This window comes from Vespula vulgaris, chromosome 13, assembly GCF_905475345.1.
Source record: "Vespula vulgaris chromosome 13, iyVesVulg1.1, whole genome shotgun sequence".
NCBI lineage: Eukaryota > Metazoa > Arthropoda > Insecta > Hymenoptera > Vespidae > Vespula > Vespula vulgaris.
The window spans coordinates 1,345,001-1,362,025 of record NC_066598.1 but is presented as its reverse complement, the minus strand read 5'-3'; the positions used below and the strand labels follow the sequence as shown (position 1 = coordinate 1,362,025).

General features: G+C 28.6%; 1 long non-coding RNA gene across 1 annotated transcript; it reads right to left on the bottom strand.

Moving 5' to 3' along the window:
- Window positions 1–14,997: 14,997 nt before the first annotated feature.
- LOC127068487 (uncharacterized) lies at window positions 14,998–16,369 on the bottom strand. The gene is made up of 2 exons (XR_007782943.1): window positions 16,231–16,369; window positions 14,998–16,107 (listed from the first exon to the last, which is right to left on the bottom strand). It is a non-coding gene; the product is annotated as an uncharacterized LOC127068487 (long non-coding RNA).
- Between the last annotated feature and the right edge of the window lie 656 nt (window positions 16,370–17,025).

Genomic DNA, 17,025 nt, shown 5'->3' with positions numbered 1-17,025 from the left:
TTCAAATATAGACAAAATATATACTTTTGACTCACATTGTAAAATGAGAAGCTACGTACGTGTGACGGCATGCTAGTGTGTGTGCGCGTAGACAAAATTTATTTGAATCGACAAGTAAGAAAATAAGTTCATTGTACCGATTAATAAAATTTCTGATGGATTTTTGACTCTTAGATCTTGTACAGAATACTTTCTAATTATAAATAAAAGTTAATAAATTGATTCATATATAATGAGTGTAGTGATATCAGTGAGACGACAAACTGCGTAGGTGCCAAGTTCCAAATTACAGGTAATTAATATATATATTTTTTAATGTACAAGATCTTCTAATGCACCAATCGATTCCCAAAAAAATATATTTTCATTGACATTGTTAACGAATCATAAAAATATCCAAATTACAAGATATTCGTGCGAAAAATAATTTCGAAACTTTTCCTACGAACTTTTATTTTTATATTTTTGAGCTTTATTTCTACAAATATCGAACTATAATGGTTAATTTTCATAGTTTGGATTAATAAAGTATCCATTTGAACTATTTTTAAGTTCATATATCATATTTTTAATGTTTCCATATTTTCGTATAATAGATCGAAAAATGATAAATTTCGTAAGGGACCAAAGTACTATTAGCGTATTGCGCATGCGCGAAAATTCAATTTACTTTCTTGCTACAGGTAATTCCTCCATTTTGTATTGTGCTGTGGTACCGATCGGAAGCAGGATCTATTCGTCTCGTTAATTACAGGTAATTAATATATTTTTTCTAACGTACACTCTTATTTTATATATCAATCGATTGCCAAAAACGCGATTTCTATGGGTGAATGTTCGCAAGTCGTGGCATTGTCTCCTTCAAAAGATATTCGCGAAAATAAAATCGGCGTCGCAGTATCCTTTGGAGACGCTTTCTATTTCGAATTTATTCCTTATATTTTCACGATATCGATACTTCTCTCGTGTATTAATGATGCTCTAATTAATAATCTTTGATTAATTAATCGCTTTCGATTATATTTTATCTTATTTAAGATTTTCATATAGCACGTACATATACACATATACACATCATACATACATATACACATACGTACGTACATATACACATATATACGTACATATACACATACATACGTACATATACACATACATACGTACATACATACATTCACACATACATTCATATATACATTCATACATACATATATACATATATACACACATACACATATATATACACATACATATAAATATCTCTCTTATAGATCATATACACATCTATAGGTTATAAAAATATATATATATATATATATATATATATATATATATATATATATACGAACGTAATTAATTTTCTATTCTTCTAATATCGATATAATATTTTTCAGCTTTCAAGAAATCCTACCAATTAAGAAAACTACGCAATAATCAAGAAATAATCGACCTGCACGTACACGTAAGTCTATTTCTTTTCATGTATATATAGCGAGACTTTTAATAGAGAAAAGAAGATAGTATTAGAATATAAATAATAGTTTAAATGATCCCTTACTACTTTGTTTACGAATTTTCTTTCTCTCGGCAGCAGCGAAACAGAAAGACAGCGAGAACGATATTTTTTTTGGCTGTATATAGATACGTATATATGTGTGTATACAAATACGTAATATTCCGAGAATTTAGAAGGTATTGGCAAAGCAGATATAAACAATCAAAACAACAAACGAGAGTTCAACCTTCGCCCGACTTTGCTCCCTTAACGTGTACGCAGTTTTCATTCATCCAAGCAGCTCTCTAGACGTGTTTAAACCTGCTCGTGCTTCGTTCATTCCAATTCTGACTTCATATTTAATATTTTGTAAGTATAATTTAATCATTTATGGTTTATTATTTCTATTTTATATCATAGTAAATTTTAATCTATATAGAATTTATATATCGAATATGTAGATTACATTTATACATTATATATATTCATCATACACACACACATATATATATATATGTTTAATTTTATTGTATATTAATAATTAATTATATTTTATATATTAAATTATAATGTATATATATATTAAATTGTTTCAGGTTATTATTCATCATATTCAACTATTTTCTGGATCTTGGTATATTCGACAGCAATTATCATCTACTTCCCGCTGCTCTTGGTATAAAGAAGATACGAGTGCATCTATCTTTAAGAAATTTCAACTAATAAGAAGGTGGTAACAAAGTATCGTATATTTCTATCTATTTCTATCTATTTATGGATCCCTATACGCAGCAACCTCCTTGTGGTGGGATCCGGAAATCGGTATTGCGAACGTGTATATACTTTATATTTTTATATATTTTATATTATACAACGTACGCACTGCCGGGCCAATGGCTGACGTTCGGTGTATTAGGAAATATTTTTGATGAAATTTTAATGTATTAAAAATCTTTTGAAACATATTTAACATTGAATTTAAATAATATTAAAAAGCACCGAGAATAATAAAAATTTAATTAAAGTATAATAAAAGTTAAATTAAAGTAGAATAAAATTTCAAGATACGTTTAATCGTTTGATTAATATTATAAATATTATAATTTCAATGTTATTGCTCCTTCTCTAGTTTTACTATAATGCTATATCTATTCTGATTTATAGGTATCTACGCAATTAGTATATTTCTATGAACATATCCCTATCGCGATTGTATCTATTTTTAAACGATTGATACAACGCGATTTTGATCGTTTGCTTTTACATATTCATTTATTTTAATATAGTTTACAAGTTTTGCAATTACATCTTTTGAATAGTATTTTTCTTTTATTATTACAGTATACAAAAGATGTAGTACAAGTTCATAATTTTAGAACATGTACTTTGAATAATATGATATATGATATTTAATATTTAATATATAATATTTAATTTACATGATATATTTTATATAATATTTAATTGATTTATTGAAATTGATATATAAATTATTTAATATATCATAAGTATCATATAAATATAAATATATAAATTGTAAAAGTAAACGCCACAGCTTGTTTTAACAATTTTTATTCAACAGGTCTTCAGTTGTTGATCGCGCGCAATGCGATCATAGAGTCAGTGCTTGTGCGAAACAGTTTGATTATTTTGCAACCGAATAGGTTGCTTTAAAAATAACATAAATTAAAATCGCGAATTAGAGTCAGTGTTGTTCGCCGATAAAAATTTCTCGGTCGCGTTAGTAAATAAAAACAAGAATTTATGTCATATTCTTGTTAAAACTATATGTTCGCCGCGTTGTTAGAATTATTAACACACTTTCGGCCAATTCGGTAGAAGAGGATTGCGTTACGATAAATATTGTTATGGTCGAAAGTGTGAATTTAAAAATCCATCCTCTTCATCTTTACCTACGAATGTAAAGCTTCGTCTGGATACAATTACATGTAAGTATATTTTTTTCTTTCAATCATAACTTCTCTTGTTCGTCATTCAAGTCATATATTTCTTTTTAATCATTTTCATTCATTCACAAATATATTGGTTCATTCAAATCATATATTTTCTTTTTAATCATTTTCATTCATTCACAAATATATTGGTTCATTCAAATCATATATTTTTTTTTTAATCATTTTCATTCATTCACAAATATATTGGTTCATTCAAATCATATATATATATTTTTTAATCATTTTCATTCATTCACAAATATATTGGTTCATTCAAATCATATATTTTCTTTTTAATCATTTTCATTCATTCACAAATATATTGGTTCATTCAAATCATATATATATTTTTTTAATCATTTTCATTCATTCACAAATATATTGGTTCATTCAAATCATATATTTTTTTTTAATCATTTTCATTCATTCACAAATATATTGCTTTGATATGGAACATATAATTAATCTTTTTTTGTACCTTTTTATATTACAGATTCATCGATTCAACGATTCAACGATACAATAATAATTTCAACCAACTTCACGACATCATTCAACCTCCTACGAGGGGGACGAGTGTTTTGGAGCCATCGCAGAACTTCTTAAGTAGTAAGTGAAAAATTTAATGTTCCTCTGGTGCCCATCATGCCGAGGATGAAAGGTCCTTATCGGCACGGGTTACTGGTTGTATTCGTAGACGTCCCATGTCCGAAACGAGCAAAAGTGTCCGTGATTAAAATCTTTGATTTTATTCACGAGTGGTTCCCTATACGTTTAGTTAGATATTTTCTTGTGAATATTTTATTATTATTATTATGTGCATATATATAGCTCAGGCCAGGGTCTTCTTGTTTCAAAGTCGTTTAATTTGCAGTGCTGTTTATTAGCACTTCTTTTCTCTTCGTTTTTGCTCGCGATATTAGTAATGAAATCGGGCATTAATTTACCCGATTTCGTATAAAGCATATAACGTGGTCTACGTTACATGCATTGCTTCGTACTTAGTCCATTTAATCGCGATTTACTTCGATATTTCAAAATATCGATTTACCAACAAATGAGCAAGAAGACAAACCCCTTCCGCGACGGATAGATTCTGTCAGTTAAGTGGTGGATTATAATCCCGTTCTTTCATTAGAACAGCCATTTGATGAAAGGAGTCGTCCGAGGTTTTTTATTAAAATTATATATTTCTTAATAATGAAATTTCATAACTGCATAATGCGTATGCATATATATTAGCTATGTGCATATTTCATCCCTCCATGTCAACGACTGCCTACCGCGGGTCGCTCAAAGGCCCTTAAGCGGTGCATACAGGTGGGGTTGCAAAACTATTTTTGCCACTTATTATTTTTTTACCACTTTTAGTGGTAAAACCCATATGTGGTGGTCACACTCATATGTGGTGACCGCCTACCATCATCCATCCTTGCTTGAGCTCTTGCTAATAAGACGTGCAAAGAGACTCTAGAGTCACAGTCCGTTTATATTTTTTATATATATATATATTTTGATATATTTTTTTATATATTTTTTTTTATATATATATTATAAATTAATCATTTTTTAGCTCAGGATTTTCAGCACTAATATACTAATACCCGTTTCTCCCCCCATGCTTTCTGCGTTCTCATCTATGCGTTTAACCCAGGTGTTACTCGTGTGGGTGAGAAACAGTCAGTGTGGTTTTAGTTTTAAGTTTTCCTCTTTAGCGGCTGTCATTGTGCTGGTGATTGCACGGTGTACCTTGCACTTGTATGTGCGTTTTAGGAAGTGCATTGTACATCGTTTCGCGATAACTTTTAAATAGATATATTATATATCTAAGATACGATTATATCAATATCGATTTGCATAATAGTTACCACATTCTTGTGGAAAATTTTAAATACTCGTATATATTACTAGTATCTATATGTATACTAGTATGTACTAGTATTTTTTGCTTTAGTCATATATGCAATAATCATTAGCCTTGGCAGTCGATTTCAGCAAATGGTACGTACTCCTATATATATTAGAAAAAATACGTGGTTGAACTAGGGTGTCGGAGGTGCCCCGGGGCATGCTCTCTAGTGTAGGCTTTTGCACCCTGGTGGAGTGTGAGAGAACCGTGGAGTGTATGTGTTGGTGTGAATGTTTGCACTTTTTAAATATAGGTCATAGGCAGGCAGGTAGCATACTTTTCTGAGTGAATGTGTCAATTAATTTTAAGTAGGTAAGGACCGGGTAAGGATGCGATTCCCACTCAGGAGTGGGAAGTCCTTTCTCCGGGGATTTGTGAAGTTTCAGCAAATTTTACAATCTTTCAGCATAGCTGAACTTTATCTTTTCATCTTTTTTTTTTTTAATTTTTTTTTTCTTACATCTTTTGCTGACACTTTGCATGCGCAATAAATCAGTATCAAACAGTTCGAAAAACTTTGCACCCAATGAGAACATCAGATACATCCCATATCTTTTGAACTTAGCAAAGGATTTTGAATTAGTTCGATACTTAGTTTTAAATTAATTCTTGCACTTCGCGATTCTTAAAATATTTACTACCTATATATTTCTTATTTAGAAATAGAATATATCTGCATAAGTAAAATGAAAGTATTACAATTCTTGTGATCTTGACATTTTACCGAAACTATATTCATCTTTTAAGTGCAACGAGTTAATATTAGTTTGTAATAGGTTCATCGACTAGAATAAATATTATATCTGCTGGAGCATTCGATTAAATGTGCCTGTGTTATTGTGTACGGTTGTTGGATTCTTTGAGTCCATTGATCGTCCACAGGCTAGGATAATTTTACGGTTTAGTTCGAATATTTATATACGAATATCTTACTTTTATTTTTTATTTTTTTTTAATCGGATAAATAAATAAATAAATCAATAAAGATCGTTAGAAAATCGAGACGCACCTAGGCAGAGTAGAAAACGCAGTTGAGAATACGTGTTGGGACTCGTCAGTGCCGTTTGGGGTGATTCATTCGCGAATTTTGTCATACTGCAGTGGTTATACTATTTAGAAGAAATCGATACTTTACGTCGCAAGCGCTTACCGCTCGTTAGGTTAAGAAAAAAAGAGAAAAAAAAAAACAAAAACAGAACAAACCTGCGTGCGAAAATGTGTTTTTCACTTCCCAACCCCTTAGCTTGCGACTATTGCGTCTCGTTCAATTCGTGCGTTTACACGAGTGGTTTGAGTCTTGCTGCGTAAAGTGAGATCAGGTCGGGATTAGGTCGGTTTAGCTTAGGGACGATTTCATTCTTGTAGTAGCAATCACTGCAGTATGTCAATCTTTGTGGGTGCGTTGCTTCGAACGGTAGGGCGTTTTTTGATGCGTAAACTTATCTTGCGTCGCACGTAAGGAATGCTCCAATGCAGTGGTTAGGGCACGAAGCAAGAAGAGGCTATCTGCTGAAGAGGCCCCCACTTATTGTGGCTCAAGAGGGCAACTATCGACTACAAGTCATTTTTCAAAGGTGATCGTTATATCGAACCCTTCGTTAATGGCTTGTGGTCTTATCAAAATCCCTTTTATCTTTTACCACGTAGACACTTATGCTCGTAGTAGTTTGTTCCTGGATGGAGATGATGGACCATTCCATCTCCTTGCTACGGCGTTCCGCACTCGCGTTCGTGAAAAATTAGAGTCTTTGCTATTAGAGTCAAGCTTTTGCAATTAGTTATTAGTTAATAGAGTTTTTGCAATTTTTTCTTAATGTAAAGTCGAGTCATTGTATATTTTCAAAGTAGAGTCAATTTTTCATTTCAGAGTAGAATCGAGCCCTTTGCATTGTTTATCTTTATTTTTATTTTTTTTTTCCTAATTAAAGTCAAGCCCTCCCTCTTTGCATTTTAGATTAAAGTCGAGTCATTGCATTTTTCTTTTTAAATTAAAATCGAGTCCTTGCATTTTTTCTTTTTTAAATTAAAGTCGAGCCCTTGCATTGTAGAGTTTTAAGATAGAGTCTTTTCTTGCAGTAGATTTTTAGTTACAAAACTAGAGTCACGCTCGTTAAGTATTGTGTGGAAGTCCGTGGCCTGCAGCAGCATTGCACTCAGGAGTGCATTTGGATACCCAAGCATGTTGATTTTTAATTCAGAATAATCATATTTTAATCATTTTTTTCTCTTTCATATTCATAATTTCATAATGTGTATGTATATATACGAGATATATGCATATTTCAATGTCAACACAGCTTTACCACGAGTTGCACAATGACTCTTATGTGGTAATCATTATCGTTATCATTCTCATTCTCACCCACATTATCTTTTTACAATATAATTCTGATTATTCTGATTAATCTGATTAATTTGATTATTCTGATTATTCTGATTATTCTGTTTATTTTGGTTATTCTGATTAAAAATCTACAAGACTTGATGACAAATTGAAATGCCTGCATTCAGGAATGCAGATGAATATATAAAATGGCAGCCAGCACTCAGGAGTGCATATTAAAATATGTCAAGGGTATGCATTTTTATTCCAAAATTATCAACAAATGAATATGAGATGAAAGACTTAATAAATATATATGAAAGAGGGAGAAAGAGAGAGAGGAGAAAGAGGGAGTATTTTTATTATATATATGAAAGTTTCATAAGAAATATTAAGAAGATATAATGAATGATATAAAGATTATTAATAAATGTTTATACATATTTAAAAGAAATATAAATATTTTTTGGAATAAAAAGGCATAACTCTTGGTATATAAATGAGACGAATAAAATGGCTTGCCTGCACTCAGGAGTGCATATGAAAGGTTCAAAGTAAGTACATGATTGCATTCAGGAATGCAAATGAATATATAAAATGGCAGCCAGCACTCAGGAGTGCATATTAAAATATGTCAAGGGTATGCATTTTTATTCCAAAATTATCAACAAATGAATATGAGATGAAAGACTTAATAAATATATATGAAAGAGGGAGAAAGAGAGAGAGGAGAAAAAGGGAGTATTTTTATTATATATATGAAAGTTTTATAAGAAATATTAAGAAGATATAATGAATGATATAAAGATTATTAATAAATGTTTATACATATTTAAAAGAAATATAAATATTTTTTGGAATAAAAAGGCATAACTCTTGGTATATAAATGAGACGAATAAAATGGCTTGCCTGCACTCAGGAGTGCATATGAAAGGTTCAAAGTAAGTACATAATTGCATTCAGGAATGCAAATGAATATATAGTAAGGATATACATTTTACATTCGGAATGATCAAAGATGAATAAATGAACGCACTAATAGGAATATTTAACGAAGAAATATATAAATACATCAATCTTTGGTGATATTTTTTTCAGTATATTAAACTTATTTAATAATAAATAAATGCAATTTCATTTTATTCTATATACATTAATCGAATAATAATTAAATGGTGCAAATAAATTAAAAGGAAATTTGAATCATTCTGATAAGAAATGTGTAAGCTTTGCTAGATGAATGAAGCGACAAAATGGCAGCCAGCACTCAGGAGTGCATATTAAAATATGTCAAGGGTATACATATTTATTCCAAAATTATTAACAAATAAATATGAAATGAAAGACAATAGATATATATGAGAGAGAGAAAGAGAAAGAGAGGAGAAAGAGAGAGAAAGAGGGAGTATTTTTATTATATATATGAAAGTTTCATAAGAAATATTAAGAAGATTACTAATGAATGATACAAAGATTATGAAGAAATATTTATATGTATTTAAGAGAAGTATGAATATTTTTTTGGAATAAAAATGCATAAGTCTTGGTATATAAGTGAAGCGATTGAAATGGCTTGCCTGCACTCAGGAGTGCACACGATACGCAGTAAGTACATGCCTGCATTCAGGAATGCAGATGAATATATTATAGTAAGGATATACATTTTTCGTTTCGAATGATCAAAATGAAAATGCACTTATGATAGTATATGATAAATAAGTATTTACATATTCCAGTCTTATCTTCTTTTTTTAAAGAAATAATATTTATTTCATAATAAATAAAGATTATTTCATATTCTTCCTTATATAATAATGTATTTATGTTTAAATAGAGTGCAAGTGAATGAAAAGAAAATTTGAATCATTCTAAATGAGAAATGTATAAATCTTACTATGCGAGCGATATGATACAAAAATAATAGCCTTGCACTCAGGAGTGCATAAAATATATCAATGGTATACATTTTTATTCCGAAATTATCGACAAGTGAATATAAAATGACAGAATTAATAAGTATATATATGAGAAAGAAAGAGAGAGAAAGAGGGAGTATTTTTATTATATAAATGAAAGTTTCATAAGAAATATTAAGAAGATTATTAATGAATGATACAAAGATTATTAATAAATATTTATTGATATTTGAAAGAAATATAATTATTTTACGGAATAAAAATGTATAAGTCTTGGTATATAAATAAAGCGAATGAAAAGGCTGTTCCACACTCAGGAGTGTGGCTGATAATAGTTCAGGGACAGGTTTGCATTCAGGAATGCACCTGGGTACTCAAGCATATAGATTTTTATTTCTGAATAATTTCAAAATTTCTATATAATTGATAATAAATCAATAATCCTTTCTTCATCTTTTTTATATCTATTTACTTTTTATGATGATATATCTGTATCTCTCTCTATATATATATGTATTATATTTTTTATCCAATGCCAACATAGTTTTATCACGAGTTGTGTAAAACGGCTCAATTATTGTAAGAGTCATTGTACATAACTTGTATGATATATCATCATCATTTTACATAGATTTTAGAATTATTCTGATTAAAAATCTATAAGATTTGATGTAGTTAGGGATGTCAGGATCTGTTAAAGCAAGCAGTGGTGATAAAATGAATTCATAAAATAAATTTTTAAGAATAATATATAAGAATATTAAAAGTATTTTATCTCTAATATATGTAATATTTTTATATTTAATTTTATTGTTCCCTTTTAGATTTCATATTTTATTATTATTTCATATACATATACAAAATACATGATTCTAAAATTGTAAAATTGTATTACTATATTTTTTATAATTTAATAAATAAGATAGTGTCATATATATAAATGATGTAATATGTATATTAGACACTTGATGTAATTGCATACTTCGCGTTAGTATAACCGTAATGATATAATATATATGTAATCTATCGATTAAATATATATATGATCTCGTTATGGATATATTTATGGGGATATACAGAATTGTGTATGCATTTTGTAATACGACAGAAGGAGCAGTATACTTTTTTTGCTCTTTTCATATCTTTTTTTTTTATTTTTGTTTTAACGCGATTTAAATTAATTGTTAATTTTTGTGAAATATTCACAATTTTTTTTTTTTCATAACGTGTCTTGAATAATTTGCAATTAAAGTATTCTTAATTGTATTGTGTGGCAATTTAGTCATGGATACTGATAATTTAGTATGGAATTTTTTTTTTCTATATATATATATTTGTACGTAAAGTCTACGCATAATAATTTTTGTATTTTTTGTTTAAAAGTAAAACACATTTTCTAATGCATCGAGAATCCGCGATGTTCAATTCTTTTTTATGTCTAATTCTTTTGCTATTTTAATATTTGCTCTTTTATTTCAGCATTACAATCTATGGCTGAAAGTATATATTATAAGATTTTTATTTATTTAATTGTGAAAATTTTTGTATTTATCAAAAGTGAAAATATTTATGGCCATGGATTGTATACACTATTTCATTTTCCCACACATGCCCTTTTATAAAATTTTTTGTTACAGAGAGCTTTAAGGTTAAATAATACAAAATATCTCTTCATCAATGGGTATTAACAACATTGTCAAAAATAATGTTTCAAGGTTTGTATTTTATATAAAAATAAATTAGTAAAGATTATAAATGCATTGTATGAAATTGATTTTTGTTTCAGATTTTCTAAATGTTCTGGTCATCAAAAAGTCACAGTGAAATAATAACGTTAAATACAGAGGATTTGATGAACTGTAATTGAGAATAATGAAAAGAAATGGAAGATGAATTGTTTTAGGATTAATTCATTTTTAATTAATTTACATAGAATTGATTTTTGTTTCAGGAATTATCATCTAAATTGGCAAGATTCTATTCCACTCTTCGTAGGTTATCGTTTCGAGTGTCTGTGTGTGCGTGCGTGAATGTATACGTGTACAATAATTATTATATTAATATATTTTATTTTCAGGAAATTATAATGTTATAAATTTTTTATGTCCCCAGATTGCCAATTCATTATCCAAGATTTGTATCATCAATGTTCATCGTTTTATTTAAATATAAAATGTTTTCAATGTTTTATGTACACAAATGACTACTGATTTTTTTTTTGTAATATTAGCATATGATATTTATTGTTGTTTAATTATAAAATAGTTTAGATGTTTTATGTTCACAGGTGACTGTTGGTTTGTTACAGAAGATTGGCATATTATCTTGATTGCTTCTTGTTTAATTATAAAATGTTTTATGTTTACAGGTGACTCTTGGTTTTTTTTTTTTTTTTTTTTTTTACATAAGATTCGCATATTATTATAATTGCGTTTTGTTTAATTATAAAATGTTTTATGTTCACAGGGGACTGTTGGTTTGTTACAGAAGATTGGCATATTATTTTAATTGCTTCTTGTTTAATTATAAAATGTTTTATGTTCACAGGTGACTGGTACTTACATCATCTGAAGAAATTTTACATAGTACAAATAGAAAAACATAAATTTGCCAATATTTAATTTTACAGGAGATAATATTATTTCGATTCTATTTCAGACATCTTTATAATATTTTCTTTTTCAGATAACATTTTTATAATATTTTTTTTTCAGACATCATAATATTTTCTGTTTCAGGATGATGTACATCACAATGTGCATGTCAGCGTTAATGTTTAGAAATAGAGTTTCATGATATGATCAAAATGCTCTATTTCATCGCGTTTATCGGGTAGGTAGGTCGATATTAAACGAATACATAAGTTTTCATCTAATCAAAATTGATTAGAAAAAAATTTTTGATTCGTTTCGCGAGTGATTTTGCTTTTTCCAAATTATAGTAATTACTATTCTAAAGTATTTGGCATTAGTAGTAGAGTCTTAGCCCGCGGGTCTCCATATGCAGCAACCTCCAAGTGGTGAGACCTGGAAATCGATATTACTTGCGATATATTGCTAAATAACGCAAGTACTGTCGAGCTAATGGCTGCATTTAAATTCTATCAAAATTTTCTCTATTCTATGATGATCTTTTCTATATTTCCATATTATCCATTTCTTGTATTTTGATGAACATATGTATTGATTATTTTATTATTTAATGTGTTCATTTTTATGTCTATTTTGAAATTATATCTATTTTTGGATCTATTTTGGCATAAATAATCTAATTACATTTCTGCAATATAATATTTTTTGTTGTTATATATAATAAAATTATTTTACTATTTTTACTATTTTTGCAATGTAATTATATATATATATATATATATATATATATATATATATATCTGTGTAAATAATTTTTGTTTAATTTTCAGTGATAAAGAAGCTAGTTTGGGTATGAAGTTTGCTTATGTCTACTTGGAGATTAATAGCAAGACAAAAAGGCAGATAGCTAAAATGCAAATGTTGATTCATTCTTTGACTCGTTTTATAATTATTAGTGCATAGATCTATCCATTTTAAAACAAACTGTATTGATGTCTGATTGTTAGTCGAGTTCTTTAATTCGCGCGCGCGATACAATGTGTCTATACAAACATGCATATTGAAATGATGAATCGTAGGAAAGGTCAGGTTTTTCTTAACCTGTTTTTAGTTCATTTTTTTTCCGCATTCGTCGCTGAATTCTTATGTCTTGAGCGATATAGGGTAAGCAGCTGTAAGTAAATGAATTCTCGATTTATTATTTGCACTTTGAATCTACTATTGCCGACTAAGTTGATGCATTATTACCGTCTGAGTAGATATACCATTATCGTCTGAGTTCATACACCACTTTCTACTGAGATACCCAGTCTATAAAACAGGAATCTATCGATACCGACTGAGTTAACATTGAATGGAATGAGAAGAGAGAAGACTTTTTTTCATAAAAGTAAATTTATTTATTTATTCATTTTTTTTTCTTTTTTTTTTCTTTTTTTTCTTTTATTAGTATACATGGCCTGAATGAAAATATAATGCGCTTTCCTTTATCCGAAAAGGAATATAACAAATTCGCAGTTTATTCATTATAATAACGATCCTATTACATTGCAACATAATAAATGTTTATTCTTACAAGATTAATTTATATTTTTACGAGTCGTCCAATTAATGACAAAAACAAATGGACACGCGTATTCGTAACATCTAAATTGGCCATATCATCATCATCATCATCATCGTTGCCGTCGTCGTAGACGTTGTCATCATTTGGATGAGATTAAATTACGTACAATATTTTTATCTTTTTTCCTTTTTTTTTTTTTCGTACAAAAAGGAAATTTGAAATTTTTTGACGATCCATTTCTCTTCCTTTTGTTTATTTTATTGTTTTATTTATTGTTTTATTTCATTTCTTTTTTCTTTCAGAAAAACAAATCGAAGATCGGGAAAAAAGAAGAAAAAGAAATACATTCTATTTCCTTATTTATATCATTCTTTCATTTGTTCTATAGAAAAATTATAGTATGTACTCGAAACCTTATGAACTTGAATTCCGTTCGCACGGTGTACTCATTCTTTTCTTTTTGCGTATTTTTTTTAAATCCGCGAGAGACAGAGACAGACAGAGAGAGAGAGAGAGAGAGAGGAAGGAGGAGAGTGAGTGGGTGCGTGGTGGTGGAAATATCAGTCTCCGATGAAATTATTTGCAGTTCATTTAGAACGATGGAAGAATCATTTCGAATTGGTCCTATGTAATAAAAACGATTTATGTTTGTATATTTGTCGACTATTTTTGACCGATATAATACAGATATTTCGTATACCCACGTTTGTTTAAAAAATACAATAGACCGTGCAAACGGCGCATCTTCTTTGGCACGAGTGAGAGGTACTCTTGTAACAATTTATATTTATTATTTATTAGCAATTGCCTACATACTATGTCTCTTTGTGTTTACCTGATGATTATTTATTTATTTATTTATTAATCTTTTTTCTTTTTTTCTTTCTTTCTTTTTATAAGACGGAAGCACTGAACAGCTCCCACATAGCACATAGATATAGTTTACTTTTTATTATTTGTTTTATTTCGTTTTGTTTCTTCTATTATATGTATTTATAATCGAGCACCGGCTTAAAAAAGTTTAGACGGATTCAATTATGGCCACTTGTTTGAAGTATATAGATATATATATATATATAGTACTATATTATATAGGTACCAGGCACTTTGCCAAGTATTATACCTATATACGTCGAGTTTATCTCCTCTTTTCTATTTTTAAACAATTAATATATATATATATATATATATTTTATGGTTTTTTGCAGATATCACTTGTTCTTCTATATATATATATATATGTATGTATATATAGTCGTAGATATATAAGTAATTATAGAATTTATATGATACGTCCGATCTCTAAACGATTTGATCATTATCTTTTTTTTTCTCGTATTATCGAAGGTACAGTGAAAATTGTTTACTGCTTTATTTATCGTTAAAGAAGTTTGCATGAGTTTAAATTTTTATGGGGGTAAATAATGAATTGAATGGAATTTTTAGATGTAAGAAAAAATAATATCCCAGCTAAGTGTCATTGTTTATTTATATTTATTTATTTTTCTTTCCTTCTCCTTCTGCAATAGAACAAGTTTTTCTTTTTTTTTATTTTTCGTGCCTAAGAATTTCTTTTTCTATCTTGCGGCAGTTCTAAAACAACAAAGTAATTGTGGACATAGATTTAAATCGAGCGTATCATATTTTTTTGTTATTTAATTTATTATTATATATATATATATTCTCTTCCTTTTGGCACGCAAACTCGACGGTTATACACGTATTACCACGAACATCGAAAATTTGGAAAAATTCGCGACTTCTTCTTTATTCTTTTTTTAATCTATAAATATTTCGTACTTAAAGTGAAACCTGCTTTAAAGTAAAAAAAAAAAAAAAAAAAAAAAAAAAGAAAAAGAAAAAGCTGCGAATTGTATTAAATCGTTCTAATTAATCTATCTCGAGCCTCTCAAGTCTTTTTTTTTCTTTTCTTTATTTCCTCTCTCCCTCTTGTCTAACGTTACGCGTTGATTAAAAAGAGAAGAGAAAGAAATTAAAAAAGAAAAAAGAAACTTGTTCGATGGTTAATCAATTAACTATAATACTTTAAGTACGCGCAAAGATCTTTTTTTTCTCTTCAAGAGGTTGATCACAGACAAACTTAACTAAATAATATCTCAAGATTTTTTATAGGTATCGATTAATTAATTAATTAACTAATCAGTTAAAATACGATACAATAAAAATCTCTACAACGAGTATTGCACGTGATTCGTTCGTACGAATAAATAAATAAATAAATAAATAAATAAATAAATAAATAAATAAATAAATAAATAAATATATATAATATAAAAACAAATATATATATACATACGTACACATACACGTACACGTCCCATATATGCAGCTAAATAAATAAATAAACAAGTAAATTAATCAATTAATGAAATTAAATTTAAATATATCAAATAAATAAATAAATAAATAAATAAATAAATAAACAAATAATGAAAAAAAGGAAGAAGCGCACCTCAGTTCAGCGCTTCGAAGGTGCAATTGGCATATAGATGGATCCTTTGATGATCTCGCAGATGATGTCGATGTTTGAAACGTTTCATGCAGCTGGAGCATTGAAATCTCGGACCAACTCCGCATTCCAATCGTAAATGACGCGTCAGGTTGCATTTGTGCGAGTAGCTCCGACCACATTTTGGACAGAGAAATGGTGGTCCGTCCTCGATATCCTTCAATCTTTTCCAAACTGTAACATATCGTTGTTCGAAAACGTTCATTAAGAAAAAAATTTCGATTTCTCTGTGGACTTTTTTCAAAAATATATATATATTTTCTATTTCGTTATATTTTTTTTTTTTTTTTTTTTTTTTAGGAAAGGGATGTGAATGAAGGATCGAGGTGGGGGTGATGGTGGGAGGGCGTTGTTTCCACGAGAATAATAATTTTGAGCGCGAATTAGGCAAAGCTTTTCTTTTTCTATGTCGAACGACGGGAGGAGGAAATTTCGATCGGGATGATACATTGATTTAGCCATGCCGCAATATTGCAAATGGTCTTTTTTCTTTTTTATATTTTCATTTTTCTGTATTTTATTTTTCTTTTTTCTTTTTTTCTTATTTTTTCCTTTATTTCATATTAAAGTACTAGCGCGTTTAATCGTACTACTAATATATATTTTTTTATACGCATGCAATTAGGCTAACTTCTTTCTTCCTTTTTTCTTTTTTTTTTTTCTGATTTATTTATTTACTTATTTACGTACTCATCTCTCGTCAACATTCTCTCGTATTTGATTTGACGTACGAAAAAA